Source organism: Bombus terrestris, chromosome 11 (assembly GCF_910591885.1).
Source record: "Bombus terrestris chromosome 11, iyBomTerr1.2, whole genome shotgun sequence".
Lineage (NCBI taxonomy): Eukaryota > Metazoa > Arthropoda > Insecta > Hymenoptera > Apidae > Bombus > Bombus terrestris.
In genome coordinates this window covers 5,108,914-5,135,630 of record NC_063279.1, presented here as the reverse complement: position 1 = coordinate 5,135,630, position 26,717 = coordinate 5,108,914, and the positions used below count along the sequence as shown (strand labels likewise).

Here is a 26,717-nt window from a genome sequence, read left to right as displayed (position 1 = left end):
GCGGGCGTTTCGCGTCGAGACGACGCGACGTGCTGCTCTGAATTTCCTCCAGGTGAAAATCTTTCTATTTCCGATGTGATATAGAAACGATAGGTTGTTTGTATCTTGTGACGCGAAATACGAACCGAGATTTTAAGCGGAAGTCATCGAGTATGTGATTTTGGCGAAATTTTTGTAGACAAATTTGCATGGTGCTCTCTATAATTTTTTCAGATTTCCTCTACTCCTTCAATGACACGCTTCTTAATGAAAAATGTCGCTGATTCAGCCATGGGATAATATAGTTTCGTTGGAAAATTGTTTAAAAGTTTTTCCATTCACTTGTTCACTATTTTAGAATAAACTGATCTTATGGTTTCTTCGTTTTCATGATCACGCGCAGTAGAATTCAAGTAGTTAGAACAAACTAGTTTCTCTAATTAACTAACCACAACTTAATTTAAGTTACTAATACTATAGGTAATACTAAATGTTTTTGAATTATGGTTAGATGAAAGTAGATAAATGGAACAATACCTTTGGTCAGTAGCGTTGTTGGTTTAACGGAAAGTAGAAACTTTAAATTTGGTATTGAAGTGGGCCGTTTTCGCTTGCATGACCTGAAACTGAAACAACATCGATTTAAATTCGATTCCAACATCCATAAGATTTTAAAGTGTACTTTCTTCGTATTTGCATTAAGTTACGCCAGATTTCCATTACATTAGATACCTACCAACGTCTACCGCACTTTTTTTTCTTTTATAATAACTTAGTTGAACAATCATTTCGACTTCTAGAATTGCTATTGTCTTACTCTTCGTTCCTTTCTATCTCTGATCGACAATCATAGTATCGCGTATAATAAACTTTTATAATTTTTAGCCATGTTGGATAAATATATAATTCCAAATTATAAATAATTCCTTATAACTCTACACCGTGAAACTTTACTCCAAAAGCAAATTGTTACTTCCAATACCAATCTATCCAACCAAAAATCAACTAAAAGGTATCTAACCGCTTGGAATTTTTATTTTATCGTTCAACAGTCAGGATAAGCATGAGCCATCGCGTTTCAATGTCGCGTCGAAGGGGATGATAAACGCGAGGAGCACGGTTCGCCGAACGGTAACGTCGATTACACAACGGCGAGGGATCGTTTTGAAAATCACTTGACGATCGCGATCGAATCCAACCGGCCGTTCCGTTCAATTTAAATATTTAACGGAAGAGAATAATAACGGTCCATTATGTTCGCGCGACAGCTACGCGATGCTGTGCGAGCGCTGGTGTTGGTTGCGCGCTATCGGCCAGTGTTATTAATGTTACTATTTACCATCGCTGCTGGCGCAATTGTCATCACGCCAGACAGTACGCGGCACTAATTACCGTCACGGCAGCCTATTGTTCCACTTAAAGCTGATTGTTATCGTTACGCAAATTGCAGCCAATGCAGCGCGCGCCAGTAATGATTTCGCACCGATATCAATTCCGTCGAGCGTCTGAATGCCTATATACTAATGCACTTATGTACATTACATATATATGTATATACGTGGAGAACACGTTGCCGTGGATGATAATTTTTCTTATTGTTAACGACATTCCGATCGTTAATAAGCGGGGCGGAATAGTTTTCCATTAGCGGTGGACAGCGAATAAATGACCGACTACGTAATCGGACAAAATAATCGCCGGCTAATGTCTTGATAGATTGACGCGATCGAACGAGGTCGATGCGCCGCTGGCTGCTGCTTCGAAGCGAATTTGCAAGTCGAGTTTTGCGAAATTCTTCAACACGACAGTGATCAGGGGGTGAGATCGCGCGGTGACTGTTACTGCGAGCCAAGGTCTTCGGTCGAGAAAATGTGCGTTGTCGAAGATGAGAATTTTATGATTTAGCGTCTGTGTGGAAGTATTGTAGCAGAAATATGGAGAGATCTTACATTCGGATCTATGAAATTGTTGATATCAAGAGAATCTGGATATTACGAAGTCTATAGATATTGTAGGATATCGTATGTTACACGAGAATTCATAATATTTTTGTATCAAATTAATATTTCAATCTTATTCCGAGTTGGAAATTCTTGGTAATTAGAAATTTGATGCAAAGAGGTGAGATTTTTTAAAAATGAAGCTCATACGTAAAGGTAGCTTCGATAATACAGAATTTATTGGCAACGCGCTGAATTTTAAAATTGTTTCTCGTGCAGAAATTGGAAAACGTGATATATTTCTTTCTTGTATTCTTCAAATACGATTCTTTTGAACTATTCCTCTTAATTATTTTAAGAGCAAGAATAGTTAATTTTCTAACGGGATAAAATAAAATCATTGTCGATCCTTTTCATCGACTAAAATCAAATTTAATCGAACCGATGGTTTACGGTAAAAGGAATGTTCAGATTTAAAGGAGCAAGCACAACTTCACCAGCCTAAATCACGTAAGCGATTGACGTTGTGAAAGCAGTTCTTGTTGGCTTGAAAAATCGTTAACAAAGATTCTTCACGGCGACAAACGATAGATAGATCCTTTGAAACAACGCGACGTTTACGATAAAATTCCGCGGCGGCTACGTTCGATCGTAATTATCTGGTCGTGTTTATAAATCACCATGGATCAATTAATGCACGAAACGAAGGGAGAGAGATAGAAGGGGGAGAAAAAAAGGGGGCCAGTAAAGGTAGAAAGCATGCGCCGTTTTATAATACAGTCCGTGATCTTAAATCAACGTCCTTTTCTTAGCCGGAGATAAATCTTGCGCGGTCGAGCTCGGCCTAAGAAATATAAATACGATTGTGCATAGAAACGGGGCGTTTTGTCGCTCGAAGCGCGCGTCCAACGAAATAGTCCTCGCGATTTCGCTCCATGTCCTCGTTTTACAAGGAACTCGCGAAACAGGGAAGGATTTACAAAGAATTTAAAAGAACTTCTTCATTTTTTATAAATTTTCTTAATTTAGGAGTACGTTTGATCGGCTAAAGAAAAGATGGATATTCTGTAATTAAGATGGCAGAATTTGCTGGGAAAAATATCATAGCGAGAAACGCTGTAGGATAAAGCTGTGTCTTCTGTGATTGGAGCAATAATTGTTAGATAAATAATATGTGATCGTTTGCACTGTTATTTAGGTACACTACTTAAGTATACTACTTGGGTTGGTTGTAACATATAATATGTTATCTCTCTAACACATAGCTATATGTAAATCGTTCTAAGATATTTGAATGTTTTGGAATTTGCAAAAAGCAATATCAAATTCTGAGAAACTTTGAAAATACATACACGATGCAAACACACGCGAAATTGTTTCAATGCTTGGAAGATTAAGCAAAACAGATATATTTAAAGATGACAGATCTCTATGGTATTTATTGATAAAAAGAAGTTGTATATTTTGTCACATTTTCATAAAACGATCATCCCTCGCACCGAATCATTAATTAAAAAAAGATATCGTTTTTAATCAAACAGTTATTTTGTCAGGGCAAATGGATCGATATTCCGTCGAGCATACATCCTATATTAAGTTCTAAACGATATTATATACAGAATTTCTGTTATATTTTCCGCTATGTAATATCTCTAGAAATTTTAATATTTCAGAAACAATTTATGGCTTCTCTGAAAGCATCGGGATGTTTGTTCGTCGAAGCGAGGAGAATTCTCCGGGAAGGACGCGTCTGCAACGAGCGCTGCAACGCGAGTGGACGCCTCCTGGTTCGGACAGCGTCTCTTATTAGCCGCTAAGGCGTCGCGACGCCCTGGTTGCAGAAAAATCCGCGAGATGGGGACGCCCGTAAAGCTGGCTGCTACAAAACACAAGGCAGAATCGAATCGGGAAAGACGAAGGCGCTAATTCATACGCTCGATTCTGTTTCCGCTGTTCTATTTTATTCTCAAACGTCTTCGTCGTCAGATATTCATCAGAGATGGTATCTAACGCGAGACATGACATCGCAAATTATATTTGCTCGAGGATGTAACTCATTTATCATATACTTCGTGTAGTTCTTTACGTTCTAACGTATGTATGTGCGTGTATAAGGTACGTACACATGTATATGTACATACGTACGTGATGTATATTAAAATGATGTCTCGGGAAATTTACATTTTACAGAATGTGATAAGCGAACCACGTGTGAGCAAGGATTACTCGGTTCTTTGACATTCTTGCAGCTTCGACTTGCTTTCACGGTAGCTGACAGATTCTTCGATATATGAGCCTTCCAGAAGGTAATGATTAACTTCTACGTTTTGTAAGTTTCATAATTTTCTCACTCAGGTACACGATTAATGTTCAATTCTCGGAAAACGAATAACTTACTGCCCTAAGTTTCTTTGTTGCAAAAAGACCACATAAATGATAGCGTAGACAAATTTTAATGTGATTAATGCTAAAATTTCAAAAATTAGCGATTGTAGCATTATCAGTTTCCTTTACTTTTCAATTTTGGAACTGATCAATGAATCTTCTCGATGGTTCACACATCCATTCATAGTATATACATAAATCGCGATCGTTTCTATAGTAATTTTATTTACTTGATTTTTTGAAAAATACTATCCAAGTTCAGATACGCCGATATAATGAACATTTTAGGAGTTACCAATTCCGGCAGACGCTCCAAATTTGTTAAAGCCGCTTGTTTATTCCCTTATTTATCATCGAGAGATCAATTATCTAACGCATCGTCACTGCGTGAACGTAACAACATCCAGACATCGCAATACACCGGGTCGCAAGAACGCAACAGAGTACCCTTGGTTTCAACAGCTTCAAAATTTTCTGGAAAGCCAGCCTGTTGACGCGTCGCGGAAACGCGGTCGTTCCCATTCCCGGTTCCATCGCGCAACAGAAATATCGACTGAAGTTTTAACATACACCTCTCGTATGGCTGCCGAGTGCATCTGGGCTGTCGTCATGGGAATATAAAAGGGAGCTGCAACGATAGACAGATAACTAGAAGAGGACAGAGAGGGAGCGAAGGAAACGGCGGGATAACAAGGGACCAGAGGGGGTTGAGTCGAAAAGATAGACGAAGGAGGGCAGCCGAGGGAGGAGGGCCGCAGGAGAGAGGGAGGAGAGAGAGTAAAGGGAAAGAAAGATCGAAGGAGATGCTTGTCACCTCCTACATCTTACACCTCCGCGCGCGCGGATCCTGCACGCTTTCCCATTCTACATACGCCTTCTTTTCTGCATCCCTCGGCTCCCTTCGCTCCACCCCCGTGTTCCACCCTCTGCGGCGCTTCCGCGTCGTCTTCTCAGCCGCCGCCGCTAACCGTCCACCCCCGCAACCGTGCCACGGCAGACAGAGAGAGAAGCAAAAGACGATCGTGCCTGCCGGAGAAAAAGGTGGCCGAACAAGCCACCGGGAGGGGATGTGCTTGCTTCGAGCATAGCTAACTAGCTGAATCTGAATCAATACTTACTTCCGCCCCCAACCGACTCCCATCCTCTTCTCTACCGAGTCTCAGCCAGCTCCTCTTTCCTTCTTCTCCCCGACCACCCCCTACCGGGGTCCTCCTTTTTAGCGAGAAAGGACTTTCGGGGTACCCTCCTGCGCTTACCTCTCACCACCACCCTCGACCACCCCCATTACCCTTCACGTTACTGTCTTTCTATGTGTCTCTTTCTCCCTACTTCTTCCGTTATTTTTTTTCTCTCTTCTTATTCCTCGACCTCCTCCAACCTTACCTCCCCCCGTATAGCTCTTCTTCTACCCTTCGTCGCGTCGAGCCTCGTTCCAATCCTTATCGGAGGAACTTCTTTTCCCTTTGCGGACGGCATTTTTCGATAGTCGCGACGTTTGATCAGCCGAATTCACGCTTCCGCGATCCTCGCCCGTTGTAGATTTCGTTTGCGAAGCTCTCGCGAGTGGGCACAGCCGAGCGGAAGATCCGATCGTTCTCGCGAGCGAGTTTTCGTTCGTTCCTGGGATCTTCGGGTTCAACGGTTCACGTTAATTTCGTTCGATTTCGGTGTTTTGCGATTCCTAGCAACGAACACGGCTTCCTCGGTCTTCATTGCGAATTGAACTGTTTTGTTGGTGTTGAAAGATTGAGCCATTGGAAAGATCAAGTATTGGCCAGTTATATCTGATGAAAGTTTCTTAATTTTGGTATCGAAATGTCAAATATTATTATAGTTATTATATACAGATACTACCATCATTGCTTTGTTTAACTAAGCGTGTGACATTTTGCCTTTAAATAAAAGTTTAAACAAATTAGAATTGTCAAAAAAGTAGAATTTTCTTGGTGCAAAGAATAACTAAAATTGGCATCTGCGATAAATATCGCGTACCTAAAATCGGGAAAATTTCAATATTATTTCGAATTTTTACCTAAATAGCCTGTGAAGTTTGCTACTAAATTACCATGGTAAATCGTAATTACAAATAATCGCAATTATTATTGAACAAAGATGAATTATTTTGTTACGTACTTCACTCATATAAGAAGAAGTATTTGCATAAAGAAATAACGGCGTAACCGCGAGAAGAATAGACCAGAGGCAATTCTAGTCTCGGCTTAGCTACTTTAAAATTCGAGTCTTCTCTTGTGGCATCACGATCTACTAGCAGCCACGACTCGAGGACCGATTCGAGGGGTTGTTTCCCCCTGACAACCTACGGGCATCCCCTCCATGGTTTTACGACACCGTTCCACCACAACGCTCTTAAAACACGAAGCTTATCTCTTAAGTAAAAAGTACAGGAAATCCTGGCTTCGTGCAGATTCGTCTTCTCACGACGGAACCAAATTTAATTCCTGTCTGGAAATATCCACACCGAGCGTTTATATGCAATTTATACGACTTGCCTTTGGGTCTCCATAGACGTTCCATCAAGAAACAGATCTTTTTATAGAGACTTTTTTAATGCAAAATGATATTATGTAAATTAGTGAGTAAATCAATGAATAACGATTAATAAATAATACTTCTTTAGAATTCTGTGAATAAAAGAAAAAAAGAAAGGTACAAGACACAACATTTTCAACCGATACTCGTCCTTCACAGATACTAGTTAATTTTACCATTTTATTAATCTTATTAAAAACTATAAAACTAGATAATCCACCGTTTTACTAAAATAAAAATCATATTAAGAAATTGTCAATTGTCAACCATCCAAAATCTCGCTTGTTCCAGAAAAGAATTTCTTCTATTTGTACGAAAGCTACAACAACGGAGAAACGCAACGTTCAACGTTATCGACCATATTTTCATTTTCCAACGCTTCAAACCAAAAATGTAACCAATCTGCCACAACAAGAATCAACCTCTCCACCCAAAATCGCTCTCCCGAGGCAGCAATTCGCAGCATCGCGACAAGCCGAGCAAATCCTCGTCTGAGACATCGTCGTTGCCTCGCCAAACGTTCTCGTATTTGCGTCCGCAGGAAATACGTGGAAGAGAGAGGCAGAGAGACGCGAAATTCGTACGTGAGATTACAAACTGAAGTCTTGGGACGTCGTTCATCGCGATGTTCACTGAACTGGCGCGTCCCACCCCACAGCACGCACCCTTTAGCTCAAATCAAAAGGTTGTTTCCTCCGCGTCGTGGCGGTTGACTCGCGGGTATTATAATTCCCCGACTGGCCGCGGGCTAATTGTGTTGCGTGGGTGTGAATATGGTTTATAGTTCGGCGGAAAAGCTGGCCGCGGGCCAGGCAAACGAGCTCACGTGACGTCACGCGACGGAAATACACGAGCGGGCTAATTAGGCGAGGCACCTCTCCTCTTACGCTCGAATGCAAGCGGAACCCATGCGTCGCGACGTTTCTGCAACAACGTGACTGGAGACGCCTGCCGTCTCCTGTCGTATCGCGTGTTTGGAGTTGTGGAAAAATCAGAGAATGGGGGAAAGATGCGTTGGGAAAAATTTTTTCGGAGCTGAAGTATCTTTGACGAGAATGCAGGATTGTTTAGAGGTAGATTCTTGTAAAGTTCGAGATATTTTTGGATTAGCTTTAGGGTAACATAGAATGTTAAAATGTTATGTTGAGAGCAATTAAGCAGCAAATATTAACTCTGCAGAAATTGGAAACTTTTGTATGTTTCTTCCGAGGCTCTGCTATTTTGATTATTAAACTCGAAAGTTTAGTTAATAAAGTTTATTGTTGGTACGATATCTGTATTGTATTACTCGTTCTAAGAAATTCAAACTTGTTCCATATATTGTACTTCTTCTCTAGAAGAAATCTATTTCCTAGGAAAATTCGTCCAACGCTCTATCATCGTAAAGCACGTTGCATAATTGTTGCTTAATTTTTGCAATAATAATTTAACAGATTATTTAATGGCCACGAACGTTTATTTGCAATTTTTCTGCCTAATATTTGGCGAATAAATGCTTCGTATAACAATTCTGGCATTTGCTAACGTGTAAATATTGCTCGGGTGGGGAAAAAATTGAGCTATAAAACTATGATTAACGTTTGCCAAGAGCATCGTTCTACTTAATGTTTCTAAATGCGTAGGCGGAAGCGAGAGGGTTAATTAACAGGAAATAAGATTCTACTGTACATTTTTGGCGACTGTTCTGTTCAGTGAATTATATTTCGAAATAGCATAAATGAAGTAATGTTCACAGACGACTCGACTTTAATTTCTAGGGAGCAGATAACAGTTTTGAACACGTGATGGTTGGCTGGTATTTATAGATTCTTGATTGACGTTCGTTCTCGTTCTGAAATCCTCGCCATGATTCTATTAAGACATATTTATCGCGAAATTACTATTGCATTTACTATACGCATTTACTACGATTGCTTCATTTTAGTGTTTATAAATCTTACGTGTGTTAACAAGAAGCATCGTGTACAACATCTCGACAAGGATTTACTTACTTTTGGCATCGGAGCGAACGACGTAGTTATGCTTTTTCGTCGAAGCATTATCACAAGATCATTTATTTATAAGACTATACCGAATGTCTCGCTAATGAAGAACGAATCTTGGAATTTTTTACTACGTAAATTCTATAATTCTATTTATATCGTCGTGTTTCTAATTTTTATACGAAATAATTTACATTCACTCTTTATCTATTCGTAATGTCTGATATCTAAATATCTATTCTACTTTTAGCACGAACCAGCTATCACTTAACATCTTTTAAGATCCGCTTATTTTATATTTAACTTATAAGTTGCATTTAAAAATTACTCGCAACTTGATATTATTAATTTCATATTTTCATTTCAACGCAATCCATCATCATCGACAAAAAACGATCCGCATCAGTCTTAGGGTTTGTAAATTAATCAGATTTTCGTAGTCATCGAACCGCAGATCCTCCTATCAACCTGGCGCTACATTTATGCGAAGAGACGACCATGATCGAGGAAATATTCTAGATCCACATTCGTGGAAACGAAATCTAAGCCTTGGTCGGAGAATCAAATCGACTACGACTAAAACGCTCGCATCCTCTCGCGTAACAGCCTATCTTTCTACGAAATCAACCGACATATCTATACCACGTTAAACCGGTACACGCGTAAAAGAACAGCTTAAACGATCAACGACGAGACTCGTTCGCGAGCGCACGTGTATTCCCGACTAGAATACTCGCGTGGGGTCCGCTTCCTGGTCGGCACCGATCGTGTCGCGTAGATCCTTAATTAACCAACGCCCAATCGCAATTTCGCCGGCGGACAAAGTGAATCGCTCGTCGCCTTCGTTCGCTCCGACGCGATTAGAGGAGACACGAAAAAAGGAAGACTAGGAGAAGAAAAAGGAAGACATCCGTCTATCGAATAGAGAGGACGAGAGGAACAACACGGAGGCCCACGCGTTTCATTTGCATCGGAAACGATCGTCGATGCACGCACCGGTTCCCCTCACGGGCACAGAGCTGTGTAATTAGCGGGGCATAGCAATTAACCGAGGAGCGGCTCGTGCGTGTGCCTCGGCCCGCGTGAGCTCGCGAACAGACGAGACCGAGCGTAAAGAGTAAAGTAAAGAGACGAGAGTGGAGTAGACGTAGCGCGCGAAGACACCCGTTTCCTCGAACAATGTAAAGCGGCGTGTAAACGGTGTAAACGCGAGGGGTGGGCAAGCGGGCGTGACTGCGTTAAGTCAAGTTAAGTCGAGGTTAACTCCCTTAATTACTCAGATTTAATCAGAGCCCGAGGCTACGTGTGCGTATACACACGAGCGGAGGTACCGTGGGCATAACTAACCGTATATAAACCGTCGAGAGGAAGAGAAACAGGGAGCGGACGAGTTATGAGACGTCGCGTCGGAGAGGGGAAGCACTTGGTCGGTCGGTCTTCGAAACAGGAACGGATACCGGCGACTGACTGCTCGCGACTTTTGCTTCACGATTGCTCACGTGTTCTCTCTTTCTCTCTCTCCCTCTCTCTCTCTCTATATATATACATGTATATATATGTATGCGCGTACCTATAAGCAGTATGTGTATATAGCGACATAGTGATCGTGTGTGATGCACGAGGAAGACGACCGCCATGGACGGATAGTAGCGTGTTGAACGTCGGTGGAAAGTGTGTATATACGCGAGGCGTCCGCGCGCGATACGAGTAAGTAAGTAGAAAGGCCCTGGTTGCTTGCTCGCTCGCTCGCTCGCTTGCTTGCTTACTTAACGAAGATTAATTGCGCTTAAACCAACCGCGCGCGCACGGCCTCGCCACACAGCTTCGTTGGTCGCTCTGCTCTCTCGGTTCGACTCGTGGCCGCGTGCATTCTAACGTGACCCCACGAAATCTTGACCGTGATCGAGGATCGAGCGGCGTCGGTATGCGCGATTCGAATAATTTCGCGCGACCGTTCGTGTCGCTGCCTCCGGCTGCCTGTCTGTTCCTCTTTCTACCATCTTTTTGGTTCTGTCGTAGAGACTTTTCGAGGAGGGTCGGGGGTGGCAGGTCGATTAGCCATGGCTCGAAAACGGCGCTCCTCGCGGGCTTAGTTTTAAGCGCGACGTGATTTATACGGTTAAATGAGACGCCGCGCGGGAACCGGCGCGGCGGGACGCGCCAGCGGACAACCCTCCAAGAAAAATGATCGGGAACCGCGGTGATGAAGATTAATGACGATTAATCCGGCCGGCTGTGATCCATCGGAGATAATCGTTAAGTGACTACACGAAATCTGATCCGGCCCCGCCGTGGAAGCTCGCGAGACCCTCACGGATCCGCGCGTATTGTGACCGTTCAACGACCGTGGAGAATTCCTCTCTGAACCCAACGATTTCGTCGTCCGATTCACGATTCAGACGGTTCCTTTCATCGTATCTTGTATTCGTGCATATCAAATGCATTCGTTTTTTACTTCAAATAAAATTTTAACAGTAGTTTCTCTACGAAATATAAATTTACTCGGAGAAATCATACACTGCATTTTCCAAACCATGTACTTTCGTTATCTCGGATTTAGAATGTTATTTTAGAATAATTTGCGCGTTAACAAATTCCGCACGTGGAACGGAGAATATCTGTAATCTGTGCCAAATATGTGACAAAACCGCTAAATTTTGTGAATACATTATGAATTTACAGTTATTTATTTATTGCCGTAGAACGAGGCTAACTATGATTTCCATTAATCATACACAAGGTTAATCACAGGGATTTGAACACGTAACTGTAAAGCCAGCCGGTAATTACTCGTACATCAAAAATACTACGATCAATTTGCAAAATTGATCTCAAACGAGTTCCGTTCGATTCCATGATTCACCATGAAATTAGTAAACGTTCGTACAATTATTTATACCGATACGAGCATGACAGTCGTGTCTTATTACAGTACTAATGAAATTTTGAAATGTTTCATAGAACGCATTTACAATACGGGCATAAAAGTTTACGATAGTAATTGCTCGAATACATTCGCGAGCCACAGTATACAGTATGTACGTTTGCTATTTTACAGCTATATCGCGAAACTCTCGAATTAACGTACAAAGACGTAATTATCCTGGTGGCGCGATTACGCAATCTACGCGGCGAATCTTTTTCGCGGGTATAAAATCGCGATTAATTTGCGCCGTGGAGCTCGCTATCAACGGAAATCGCTACAAGGACGAGCGAGAAAAGAACGGAGGAAGGAAGAAAGTAAAATAGCCAGTTCTGTATAGGTGCTAGGTAACGTCTCCTTGATAACAATCGCGCGGAGGGTGGAGAGGGCGAAGGTTGCGGTACTGTAGGTGGAGGTGAGGGCGGTAGCCGTGCCGGGGGCCGCTTTTGTTGTGTATAAAATATTATTTCGCCGTGGCCGGGCATTCATTCGGTAGGAGCTTTCCTTGAAAGGCGAGCTCAAAGATTAAGGACTGGCTGGACGGTAGGATAATTATCAAGAAAGGAAGAATTCTGAAAGCGCGGCTCACCGAGACAAAGACGAGGGTGGGGTGAAGAGCCAGTATCTTGACCAACTTCTTTCCCTTCGATCTTCCTTCCCTCTCTCTCTCTCTCTCTCTTTTTTTACCTCCCCCTTTTACGTTTCGTTGAAATCAGCTTAGCAGCAGCCTTATTAACTTCCGATTACAATTTTATGGAATTAGAAAATCGACGATAATTGTTCGATTTTTAGTTGAGTTTGATACGTTGCGGCAAGTGAGAAGACACGATACGTATCGTTTTTTAAATTTTATTCGCTCGTTTTCGACGAAAGAATTTGAAAATTTAGCTGTATGTGGTATGAACGGTGTAACTGTGAAATCAATGAGAATTCGCCTTAATTTTTGATCTCATTTCTACGTTCTATTTTTGGTTAATATCGGTTGATCCACGTGTGACCTGTTTCCTACAATAATTGCAACTACTTCCTTCTCCTACCATCTGATACTTATCTTTATTAACACTTCACTCATATCACGCTTCTCCGCCACCTTTCAGTGTCTAATCAGTCCACTCATACCGCGTTTGTTAATCATCAACATATCAATCAGAGATCCAACCTTCCTCCCCCCTAATTAACTCTCTTTTTCTCCAAGTATTTTTATTAATCGCTCATCTCGCGAAGGAATGATTAATTCCGTACCTCCGCTTCCGCCCTGTTTTCCAATAGCTCAATTTACACCAGTCGTTAATCGCCGAGGAATCCTTGTTGTAACACGCGAAATTCAAAGCCGAGCAGCCTGAAATTCCTCTTCGGTGAATCGAACTTTCTCTCCCCTTTTTTCGACCAAGCGGAATATTAAAATAAATGGCGAGAGGCATTCGGTTATTACACTTTGTTATTGGGCGAAGGTCTCTCGTGAAGATCTCGCGGCAACAGCTGCCACCTCGAACTACCTAGGCAAATAAGGGCGAGGGGAATAATTATACGATGGCTAATTGCCCGACATCTCGACTCGCCGCGAGACATAACGAAATAATCTCGAAGCTCTTTGCTTCGTTCTATCTCTTCTCTTCCCTTTCTATCGTTCTCCCTTCGCTTCTCTTCACCCTCACCCCTTCGTGTTTTTATTCGTCCTTTTCTTTTTCGGAGCCGGCCGTATTCTTAACGGAGAGAAGCCACCCCCGCGAGGGATTCTTTTCTCCCGGTAAAATTAATTAGACGGACTTCCTGTCACGGGAGAGCGAAGGTTAAAGGCGCGTGCTTGATGAGCTTGCTTCGTCACTGTTGCTTTCTTTATTGCGGCCAGGGGCAGAAATTCTGAATATATTCGCGATAGCGCTGATTAATGTTCGCGAGGAATTACGGTGGCCGCGCGCTTTTGATGAGGCAATTAGACGAGCGTCAAGAGCTTGATAAAACGTTTGCTTGCCGCGATAACGTGAGAATTAGCTAAAGACTGTCGATAAACGTAATTTGAGTCGTCCTGTGGTCGTGTACAATTTTTTTCAATGACTTCATGATAGGTATGAAGATAGCAAGTGTGTTTCTACTTGGTAATTCAGCAATTGGAATGGTAAACGATGTGAAGATTTGAAGCGAAGAAAGAATATTTTGTAACTGTAATTGTTAAAATGAAAATCATTTCTGTGAAATCATAAATTTTATAGAAGTTTATAGAAATATATGTGTATTATAGTAGTCTCCAAAGGTAAAACGAATTACTTAATATTTGATAAGTTTTGATACTTGACGTGATTTAGAATGAAAGCATTATTCCTTCATTTCCTTAATACTTAGATTGTTTACTGTTTAAAGTCTACAATCATTAACTGTGGTTAAATAATTGTCGGGGACTGCAAAGAGTGCGACTGAAATAATTTCGACGATAAAAAATTCTGGTAATACCTGAACGAAATTGTTTATTGTCTCCTGGAATTCTTATCGAATAGATTAGTACTTTCTAAAATTAGCATAATAATTTTATAGGTAAACTCAGGCACAAGTTCACGTACCACTGAACACAGAAATGCTAATAAAACTATATGAACATAAGTAATAGCATGTCTTTGAGTTGTCATAGTAATCCTACAGATAAATTCCAACCCACTTAACGTAATAAAAAAAAAAAAAAAAAAAAGAAACAGAAATGTACAAACTAGTAAATGTATAAATCTCGCGAAACCAATCGTACCAAGGATCGAGAAATTTTAATTCGACGAAATTGAATTCGTCTAAATTATTACGCTGATGTAGCAATTAAATGCTGATATATATTGCAACGGTAACACTTATAAACGACATTTATAGACGCGTGTAATTTTACATTAGTTAACAGACCGATGCCCGTAAAACTTTGACGAAACAATCGTTTCTGGAACTGTAAATCACGCGTAAAAGCATATTGCGTATGCCACATGACACATTAGAAACTTGTAATATCTTACTATAATAATAGACATACATGTGTATAACTAGTCATAATAAAAATACAGTTCATTGTCATACTTGTCTTTTCCTTTGCATATACGCGATTGTAAAAAGGCTTCGGCAATGATTAATTGCTTTCCATTTGCGCAAACTTGTTTCCGTTCAAACGAACAAACTTTCACCTCAACCTAGTATCTCCTACACATTCTCTTCGTTCGGACCTTGCGAATGCTTGCAAATTCTAAATCATTGTATTTGTATATCAAATTAATTTATTTACGTATAAATTTCAGCACTGTCGTAACAATTTTATGCATAATTTACATACACATTACGATTGAGATTAATTCTTTGCACCAAGAAACCAGGATCTATAAGACATAACATTCAAATTGAAAAATCGCACGTATTGATAACGGTCTTTCGCACATGTTTCGAACAGGCTGAAGAGAAATTTATTTTATCATTTACAAAAAAAAAAAAGAAAAAAACAAAATTTATGATACTTATGGTTATATAAAGTAGTATATACGAATTCTGTACACGTAATGTCGAGTTCGCAAGTGCAGCGCGCGAAGAACACAACCGCGTCTTATCGTTGACAAGACGAGTATTTCGCGAACGATGGAAATTTGAAATTCGAAATTTGTTGACAAAGAAAGAATAGAACGAAGAATAAGAAGAATTATAAAATCTTCTTAAATGGAAAAAATTCTTAAATCTCAGTTATTCAACTTTACGAATCCATCTCTTTTATTTCTTCCTGCCAGCTGCCATCCTCAAATTTCTGGCATCCAACGTTCGTCAAATGATCTTGGACTTCCGTCAGGTCGCGAATTCGCGCGCGTCAGCTTCTAATTTCCAATGTCTTCTGCGCGGGTAACACGCAAGCCGGGTTTTCCTCGCGTTACGAGATTCCAAGAGCAGCGGCACGCTCGAATCCGCCCGAGGAAGGTGGTTTCACGTGCAGAAATGCAGAGAGCCGTCAGCAATTTCACGAGAAACGATTCCCCCGGTTGAGTGTGGCCCATTCTCGTTCTTACCTCGTCGAGGCTCGGTGCCGTGGTTCCGAGAGGACCCCGGGACCGCGTATTCGGCGTTGGCATTATAATCACAGGGTCCGTAGTCGCGGGGGCCAGGGGGGCGAGAAGAGGAAGCATGGCGGCCCATCGAGAGGATCATTTTCGCGGCGATAATTAGGCAGCGAGTCGCGCGGTCGTGCTGGTTGCACGATGAAAAATAACGAGGAAATAATTGCCTGCGGAGGATCTCGAGTACCTGATGTTCGACGGCGAGCGATTTGAACAGCCAGTACGGCGATAAACAAGAAAAGAAAAAAAGAGAAAAGAAAATTAAAGGCAGTGAAGAAGGAGGAAAAGAAGAGAGAGATAAAGGAAGGTGGTCTTTTTTAAGAAGGGGATGACGGTGGTGAAGCGTGGCGAAGAGGACGATGCCGAGGGATGAGTCTCGTCGTTGCGGTGGCTCGAGGTGATGAAGAAGAAGACCGTGGTACAGGAAGAAGAAGTTAATTAAGTAATAAAAAGTCACCAGGCTGCCCTCCAGATCCGGGCTGAAATTAAAATAAACATCCCTTAAATGAGTCGCCGCGACGGTATCCACCCCCGCTTAACCGGAGCCGCTAATTAATTCCAGGCTTGTGAAACCGAGAGGAACAAAAACCCCGGGGTTGAAGTGCCTCTGGATTCTGTCCTGGTGCCGACCGGAGACGAGAAACGGGGGTGTGAGGGTCAACGGCAGACAGGGAGAGAGAGGGAGAGAGAGAGAGAGAGAGAGAGAGGGTGAAGGAATGGTGTATTAAACACCGCGAAACCAGCCACCGTCTGACTCTTTAATTAGCCACCCCTAAAGCACCGCAACCGGGAGTGTCGAGGGTCGGTGTCGAGCAACAGGTGAGATGCAAAGCAAGGGTTATTCTTGGCTTTAGAGCTTGGAGAGGCCACGGAGGGTGAGTAGCCAGCACCGTACCGTCAACGAATCGCGCCCCGGGCTACGCTTTGGATATTGCCGAGAGATAACAACGATGAGATTGATGGTGAAACGATCTGCCTGTTCTTAGAATTTTTCCCTTTGAAAGTTTTCGAGTTTGAACAGGTGTAATCTGTTTTGTGGTAAAATTTATATCGATATTAATCGACGGATGTTATTAGCAATGTAAGAATCATAGAAATGATTGAAAACGTATCAGTTTGGTTCGGAAGCCGAGACTGGAAATAGACTGATTTGGATGTACGAAAAGCAAACGAACAAATATCGATCCTTTGTTATAATTAATAGTAACATCTTTGATATTGTATATTAAAATATTCTTTGGATATATTTTTATAGTAATTATACTTAAAGGATTATACGTTTAACCTGTGAACTGCAAAGTAGCGTTTAATCCCAAATGTAAATGTACTACTTACTTCTTCCCTCGTGAATATCGTTTCCAATAAGACAATAATTTTTCTCTAAAAGTAGAATAAAGAAGATCTAAAAATAAACATAACATAATTCCAATAGGTGAACCTGTTTAAAAAATGAAAACTAGTCACGTCGCCAGCTAAACTTCCTATCGATGATCGCGCGAAGGGTTGTCACAAAAGAATCTCGCGATTGAAACGGGAACAAATAAGTTGTCGCGTGAAAAGGGTCGGATCTCGTCATCGAGAAAGTGTCGACGCTAATTAAAACCTGTTGAGCGAGCAGCTCGTGAAGCTGTAAAAGGATCTCGTGTTGGGTAAGGGAGAAGGGTTGCAAGGCGATGAATATTCCAAGATTGAATCCACTTCGCGAAAGGGTTCGAGGCTAATGAAAAGTACATTATGACCGACGTAGGTATCCAGAAGCGCTGATGGAGAAGGTACCGTGGGGCGACAGTCGCCGAGAGCTCGAGATCGTCGGGGGTTAAATGCGATAATTTGCGTGGGAGGGTGAACGTGGCTGGAGACGATAAACCCTCTGCCATTTAATTACGCTTAAAACATGCATTAAATATTGTCGGAGGGTGGAAGCGTCGGAAGGGTTGAACCCTTGGGTTCGTTAAATGAGCAGAGATTTTCCCTCCTCGACATTCGCGCTTACAGTCCTGTTACGGATTTGTAAATCCGCGAAACAGCAGCTCTTCGCGCGTGCTATGTATTTCGTGATGCGTTTGGGAATCTCTTTATTGGAGGGTTGAAATGATTTCATTCCGCAATAGCAAGCTTAGATTTTTATGCTAGGGGGAATATTGATTTAATGTGATATATGAGTGGTGATAATATTTAAGATACGCGGTGCTCGACATACGGTAGATACACGTTCTATGTTCTCTAATATAGCGCATAATTGACTGTTCAAATATTTTGGTGATGTGTGGGAAGTGTAATGTTTGCAATGGGTATCTTGCAATTTTCATATACAATTTGCAGATTCGGTTTTGATGTCTGACTAATGTCTTGGTGCTAATGAAGTTTGAAAACGTGTCGTATAATATATATTCATACAAAGTCTCTATGTATGTTCAGATATCTTCATTCAAACCTCGATAGATCGAAAGAGGTGCTTTGAGTAAGTGAATATTAACAAATAATGTTTAATATATTAACTTGTCATATATTCAATATATTCTAATAAATATAGCATCAAATAATTTTGATAAAACGTTAACCATCTAAAAATACTACGTTTTAAAAATTTACCTTGAATCTCGCTACAAATTTCCGGAAAATCCCAATTTAAACACTCTAAAGAATATTCAATGAACAAAGTAAACGATATAGGTACACATTATCTCTATCACGATCGTTTGCACACGATCGAGCGCGAACAAAACGGCAGGCCACAATTAATACAATAATATCCATCATACAGGGCCCGTAATCAGCATAAATGCAATTAGTATCTGGTTGAGGGTGGGCCTCGCGTCGAGTACGTAAATTAGCAAGGTAACCCTTCCGTGAAGTTTCAATTATCTCGTCGAATGGCGATGGAGTTTAACGAGATTCTTAGATGGTGCTTGAAATTCAAAGGACGAAGCCACTTTACGGTACCCTAACGAAGCCACCTGCCTGGCAGCGTCCACCCTGTTAATTTTAATCGAGGGAGACGCTTTCACGTGAATTAGAAAAGGGGTGTCGGTGGGGGGATGAGCTGGCGGTGCCAGTGGACGACGGCCTTACGACTGCAGCAAGCCGCTCGTAAAAGACCTTCGTATCGAAAGTGTCGTCGCGTCGGTGGATCCGCTTGGGAACCCCGAGCACGATCAAATGAATCAACAGAGACAATTAATAGCCCGGCGAGGACGCCTTGGAAAAGCGTCGGGACGCCGCCGCCAGCCTAGCAGGTCAATGTGTGGACAACAAATCTATCTGGCTGTCCACTGAGCACACTACCGTACGAGCTATGAACTACCGTCGCGAGAATTCCACGATGTTTCTATATAGTTCCTGGTTTACAACGCTGGATTTTAGTCAGATTTTTCTTGAAATCCCTGTGTTTCTTTGACGAAATTAAGAATTCTTTTTAACCGGCAGAGACGTAATCGAATCAGGTTTTCAGTAGTTTGTAAGTTTAATTAGTAGGTGTTATTCGATTGTATTAATTATATTAATATAGAAGTGGTAAAAATTTTTATTTTCATTAATAAGTGTAATCGACAAATTTCCTGCTTCGAAAAATGTTTTTTCTACAGATTTTTAAGATGTAAAAATCCCATTGTACTTAGGAAAGGGAATCTCTGAAATTTCTAATACCAATCTCTGAAATAAAACTAAAGTACGAAATTTGTGCAACAAATTAAAATACCATCATCTTCAGTACACAGATGCATCAAAAAGCCCTTGACTTTCATAACCGAAAGATACGCAGTTGATTTCGCCGGAAAGTCGAATGAAACAAGCGTCTGTCGTGAATATCATTTTGACAGGCGGGATGCATTGATTCCGGTGAGAAAGGGTCCAGTTGTGAGACACGGAAACACGAAGACCCGAATTCAGTTGCCGGATGAGGGACACAGGGTGACGGTGTGAGGAAAGTGTGGGGGGGGGAGGGTTTAGGTTAGAGGTTTCCAAATCAGGACAATTGAATGTGCGCGACTCAACCGCTAATAACTCATTTCCGGCGTTTAAAAGTGATACGTTGCATCCCGATCTCTTCTCTCTCTTTCTCTCACTCTGTAAGTACCAGTGGACCATGTGACTCGTTACCACGTTCATCAAAGAGATCGTATCGCCGATATTGTTACACTCGTCATTTTTCTTTTGACCAAAGGAAGTATCTTCAATAGAAACATTCAACGGTCATTATCTAAATATTACGAATGCATCCGTCATTGGTTAAATGGACCAGCTAATTCCGAGTTCGAAGTATTCTTTGATTTATATCTTCCACTCGAAGCGCTGCGTAGGTATGTTTCTTAATTGATCGTGTACTAAATATTTTAACGATCAATGCCTTATTGATAGCGTACGTATACGATATACTAACGTATAATACGCTTATATTGTATATTTTATACTATATCATTTAGTAGTATACTCATAAGGATACGTATAATTCAATTTATCTGACGAGAAAACGTATCTTGCGTTTTGTTAAGCGCAACAATCGAAATACGCTACAAAATCCACGTGACGGTAGTATGATTCTATTCATTTTAAAAATCAAGAAAAAATCAATGTGATTTATGAATAAATAAATAATTTCTTTTATTCCATTTAGTGTGAAATAAAAATAATTCCACGAAGTAAAAATAATTTCAATCAATCCAAAGCAATTTAGCGGAGCATTTTATATCGTTTATAGGAGAGAGAACTATCACGGAGGATCGGAAATTAGAGAAGAAACACCAGTATCGTCCCAATGGGAGAAGGAGCGTACGGTGAACATCTGTATCTTCGATTTTCTTCTCGGATTCTCTGTGTACCTTATGGCAGCGATTCGAACTCGTCGCCAAAGTTGAAGATTCGGCCTTGACCTACCTTCGTATGTGCGAGGTCACCGTTTTCTTTTCTACTAGAGGAAACGAGAAGCAGAAAAGTACATACTTGCTCGCGTACGTCAGAGCGTTGTGCACGTTCTACGCTCGAACGTTGCAGGAAATCGTGATATTTGTGCGAAGAGTTATCGGAAAGTGCTTTTGAACTTTTACGAAATTGACGGTGGAACCTTGATTCCCGATTAGAATTGCAAAAACATGTTTCCCGATAATTTTGAAAACTCGGTAAAATATATTTAGCTTTCCCCTATCGCTTACAGTAGTCCGATAAAAAAGAAATTGAAACAAATTCCAAATACATTATATATCGATGCTAATTATAGATGATCATTATAGTACTGATTATAAAAAGAAATTAAATTCAAATGTCACCCACATAAAATTAGTGCCGGTGTGCCGGAGAGACGTAGAAAATAAGATAGAAATACTTAAAGAAGGAAATTGAGCGTACACTTGTGTTCCGTTTCATAAATACCGAGATATGAATATAAGAACCACAAGGAAAGGGCAATAATTGATTGAAATTATTATAGAACCAGATAAAGAAGCCTACAAAGTACTCGAAACCGTTCGATTCTTCATCTCTACACGCATTCGCAATTGCCTCGAAAGACTTACACTTGCTAGACCACGAACTCACCATCCGCCTATTCAAGCTTCGACTACGTAGCATTTGCATGCGCGCTAAGACGGCTGTCGGTGAAAAAAGTCGACAGCAGTAAACGGCTTCACGCGGACGAACAATCATTCACGCTGTTTTATCGCGTCGCGGGATTATTTCAGCGGCCTCTGGTCGGGGACGACACGTCGTCTAGACGTTTCTGACGGAGTCGATGACCACAGAATCCACGACCCGTCCCTCGGGTTCTCCAACGGTCGTAGGATCGTTCCCTCCGCCGCCTCTGGGTCTGTTGAGAACGGTGCGCGATGTCGTCGCCGTGGCGACGGAAAAATAAAGATAAAGCCTGAGGAATTAATTAGGACCGGGTAATCAAGAAGATACCGCATGGGACCCTAAAGGTGGAAACGCGAGGCGATCCAACGGCCAGGTGGAGGTAGAAGGGGCTTTTGGAAGGCGACAAGCATGGCAAAAAAGGTGCGAAGGAAGAGGCCGCGTATAAATATTCACTCCTGTTCAACACTGTTCGAACGACTCGCTTATCCCCGGATTGAGCAGATCCGCACGATCCGTTCTCTCTCCTATGTGCTGGCTTCTTCCACTTTCTGGTCGGATCCGAGCTGGAAATTCGAAATGCCTCGTCCGGCATTTTATTTTCTTTTCTTCGTCTTCTTCTTCTTCTTCTTCTTCCTTCTCTTCTTTGTCGTTGGTGCTGTTCTTCCTCTTCTCGCTTGGCTGGTCCCCTTTCACTAACGCGACGACGCTCCTTTTCTTCCTCTCGCGTTGTTCGGCCCGTCCACCGCCTCTGGTTCCCTCAGACTCAGGCCGTTTCGCTCGAGCAATACGGGCCCCGATCTTCGGCCGTGAGTAACGGCTATTCCAAGAAGTTGTTTCAGATAGAGGGCTAATTTGTTCGCGTGCTCTTCCCGCGCGCCAACGGCCGGCAAACATACGGGACTGAGCCGCCCGACCCGCGGCGCGCACCCGCCGAGATCTCTTAACGCGACGCGTTACTTCCATTTTATTTTATCGACGTGCTAATGATTTTTCTCTCTACCAAGGCGTTCCCCGATCCGTCTCTGGAGGACATCCCGAGGATGTCCAAAGAGGCTATTTGGAATGACCACTCGTTCCGTATCGATATCATCATGCAACGTAACTTTATATATAATTTCGTGTTGCGAATATGTTCAATATTTGAAGATGGAATCTCGATTCGATGGTATTAATAGGAAATCGGAAAATTAGCATGCTGACTGCGTTGCTAGTTGTTCGATCAAATATTTCGTGTGCTATATTGCTTTCTTTGTATCGGAGTTTCGATTTTGAAAATGCTTTTAGAATATAATAAAGGGTTATATTACATTTAAAATAATATCATATCTTTATGCAAAAATAAACATGTACCGCCAGATACTTTCATAGTGAAATAAAAAACCAAGTTATATCAGTTATATCTGTACAACTTAACAGGCAAATGCAAACTACTAAGTTTTTGCACTTGAGTGGCAATATTTTTTCAAACCCCGGAGACTGTCCTTTTTTACTTTTGATATAAAAGTTCCAAATCGTTTGATCTCTTGCGTTCCTAATTACCTGATAATATAAAGGTCGTTTAAACCTCTTTAAAAACCACCATTTTTGAAGCCTTTAAAAACAGGCCTCGTGAAGTAACGTAAATTCCATAGTATTTTATCCTGATAATGTATCAACGACAGATAATATTAAACGAATTATCGGAATATTCTCTCCAAGCATTTCCAAAGCGAATAACAGAAAAAGCCACGATCCAACAGGCAGCCAAACGACACCTATGTCCGTAGGAGAGTTAATTAACCCTGGACCGAGCGCTCTCGCGTGAGATTCGAAACGGAAGAACAAAAATGGAACTTGCGGCCGTATTCGGGCAGTAAATCCGCGCGAAACGGGTCACGCACTAAAAAGGTGCGCGTATGGCCGTAAAAAGCGGCCGTAAACAGCCGTGGCGAAGGTGCGTGAGCACCAAACACCGTATGTATTACGTTTTTGACGCCTATACGCAATGTCGAAGGTGTGGAAGGAATGAGCAGGATTTCCTGGTTCGGTGACAGCAAAAAAATGCGGAGACACAAGCGTTTTCGGCTGATTCTTACCCGCTGGAATATGCTCGAGATATTCGCGCAACTACGCCCGGAATGTCCAACTCTCGTGTTTACCCCAACCTTGCCGCGCGCATATTATAACGGCGTATCTGGCGGCGGGGCGCAGAAACGGGGAATACCGGGGGTTGATAACGGCGGCGGAGGGCCTGGATAACAGAAGGAAGGGGGTGGTATCGCATGAGTTATTAAGATTCCGGCGCGCATGCTCGCGGTTCTTTCATCGATTCATAAGAATATCCTCTGCTTCGCTCAGGCCACCCACCTCCTCCGCCTCCTTCGCTCCTCAACCTCCTCCTTACGGCTTCAGGGACGTATCTATCGGCTGCATTATTTACGCCAGATCGACGCGAGCTATTGGAAATTCTCGTTGCCCGATCCTTGACGGACATCGGTACGGTTTCACAGACTGACTGCGTTTGCGTCTGGTCGTCCTCTCTCAAGGGTTGTTTCATAATTTCAACAGCGAGTTGCAGGGTGTTTCGCACACGATGGTTGCTTTCCGACAGGTTTAAATGACGTCAGAGTTTGGAAGTTTTGGAAGATTTTGGATTGCAGTTTGTTATTAGGTTGTTGTAGATTGACATCGTGTTTTAGAAAGTATGTGTATTTCAAACTTTGTCTTATATCACCGGGTGCGCGGATTTAAAATAAAATTAAAGTTTCTGAAATTTGATTTATGAGCAATTTCTTAATTAATTTCGAATCATAATTTCCAGGGGAAATAAAAGGTTAACGAAAGTTTCAAGCAACCAGTTCATCCCATACACGTTACAAGTACACGTTCCGATTATAGTAGAAATTCTAAGTAAAACGTCAGTGTGTTAAGCAATTGCACGAGTGAAATTATAGTTAGAGGAATTGAGTAAAACCTTTTAATCGAGAGGTTGTTATTTTAACTGGCACCGCTAAACTAAGGAAGGAAAGCGTGAATTCAGGACGATCGATATTTTTGTGTAATGAAATATTATAATAGAGGGTAACACCATGACCCATTTATAAGGTTTTATCGGAAACATTAAATTCTTTATAGCATAAAACAGAGTCAGGAATAACGCTGACGTGCAAACGAAATTAACGATAAATGAAATGCAATTTTAAACTTATATTTAATCTGACTAAATATAATACATTAGCCGCATAGACCTGTAATTTCGAAATTAAAAAAAGTCTAGAAAGTCAACGAATAAAAGATAAACTACAAGAAATTATTAATAGATATTCACAACTATTGAAGAAATTATCTTATAAAACATATAATATATTATTTCATCAAGGAAGATTCTAATTTTGTAAAAGGAATTTTGTAGGAGCAAATGTTTATTATCATATCGATGATTCATTAATCAATATTAATTTTCATTTGCAGTAAACGGCGACAGAAAGGCTGCTACAGTTTCACACGCGCATTAAAATTTATTATACCTACAACAAATGCTATAATAATATGATGCTATTTAATAGAACATCGTATCACAGTTAACATTCGCTGCAAATAGAATCGTTCCACTCGATCATCAATAATCACCTCATATACATCCCTCTGCCTTCGGTGCATTTGAAGAACCATTAACACATCTTTCCTTCCACTCTGCCCACGTGAACCCACGCGAAGCGTGCAGCGGCTGTTAGACGAATTGCGAATAACAATAAAAATAATAGTAAAAATCGCAATACAGGTCGGCCCATTTTTTCACAGATGTCCTGGATTGATATCGCGTCTCGGTACACGCGATACCCGCCAGCGTCGTTAATAGCGTGGCCCGAATGAAATTTATAGGTATCAGACCAGAGCATGGAACCTTTCGTTCACTTTTCAAATAGATTCATCGAACACTCTTCTTTAACCAATGTCCTACGCATCAACCATTTATTCGCATTCGCAACAATTGGCAGTTTTAGTTAGATCATTTAGCATTTAAAGTTTATCGTACACGATGAAACTTTGCATATTTCTATGCTAATCAAGAAGTACTTTACGAAGCTTTACGAAAAGAATACAATGTCAGAAGAATTGCCCTCGATATTGGATAAAATTATGTCACGAACGCAAAGTATAAAATTATAATTGCAAAGATACATATTATTATATACTTTACAGCAAAGAGACACAACCGCTTGAAAAAAGGAATCGATCGTCTTTTCTCTCGATTGGCGTAAATGTAAATGATAAAGGAGTTAAACATTGTCCATCGACATTGAAACGTTATCAAGTGAGAAATTAGCGAACGCGCGCGAGCAAGGCGCGTTGGGAGCGTGGGTTTCACGGCAAACGGGTCAAACGATCGATCGCGGTGAACAAGCGAGGAATCGGCGACGGGTTTACTCGCGTAAACGATAATGAGCGTGGACGGTAGTTTCAAGCAGAGGTTACGCCTTCCTGAGAAACCGGTATGCGTTACGGAGGCCTACCCCCTTTTGTCTTCTTCGTTGGCATCACGTGTGGTAGGAAATTCAAGGCGCGCAACCTCCTTCTCGAAAGTCGTGCAAGGGTTGATGGAGCGGGAAATCGTTCGCGGAAAATGCTTCCTACGGCGATCGAAGGTTGCAAAGAACTCGTGACTCGTTACACTTTCTCGAGTACGATTTTAAAATTGCGAGGAGGTTATTCAGATTCTTAGAGATGGTTTCAAGAAGATGATATGAAATGAATATTAAGCTTCCTTATATATTACGATTGTATTTGTACATTTGTATACGTTTCGACCTCGAAAGACGTAAGAGTAAAGAAATTAAATAACTGCCGAGAGATTATTCGAGTTGATAGCTTATATGACATGGACGATATTTGTAAAGTTTTGATTTACCAACGATTTTACTAAACAACTTGGATGCAATTTAAAGTTTAGAGGCTACACGAAATACTGAAGTTTCATCGAGAATAAAATGTGTATCAAATGTGACTTTTCTACGTATATTGGGAGTATATATTGCTAGGCTCGAATTTTCAATTTATCTCTGCTGCGATATTATGATGCGTGGAATGTATATCGTGAATGCGTGAAGTTTAATTATGAGGTTACAAGACGAGAAAAGGATTAATGTACTTTAAAGTATACGTTCCGAGATTTTTAGAGAAGGATACAGCACTGGCGGCGTAAAAGAAAGCGCACATGCACGTTTATAACGCGGAAGAAGTGTGCGCGCATTTGCAGGGTGGCTGGAAAAAGAGAAGACACTGGACAAGGGCGAGGGTGGAGTCAGGGGTGGAGGGTGAAGCTAAGGAGGAGCTGGTGGAGATTGCAAGAGGA

At 41.4% G+C, this 26,717-nt stretch overlaps 1 protein-coding gene across 6 annotated transcripts in view; it reads right to left on the bottom strand.

Annotated features, from left to right (window-relative positions):
* LOC100650490 (zinc finger homeobox protein 3) overlaps window positions 1-26,717 on the bottom strand; it is a 403,793-nt gene that overhangs the window by 220,535 nt on the left and 156,541 nt on the right. For all 6 annotated transcript variants that reach the window (XM_048410380.1, XM_048410379.1, XM_048410378.1 and 3 more), the window contains one exon: window positions 517-605. The gene's annotated coding sequence lies outside the window, so the exon portion shown is untranslated. The remainder of the gene's footprint in view (window positions 1-516; window positions 606-26,717) is intronic.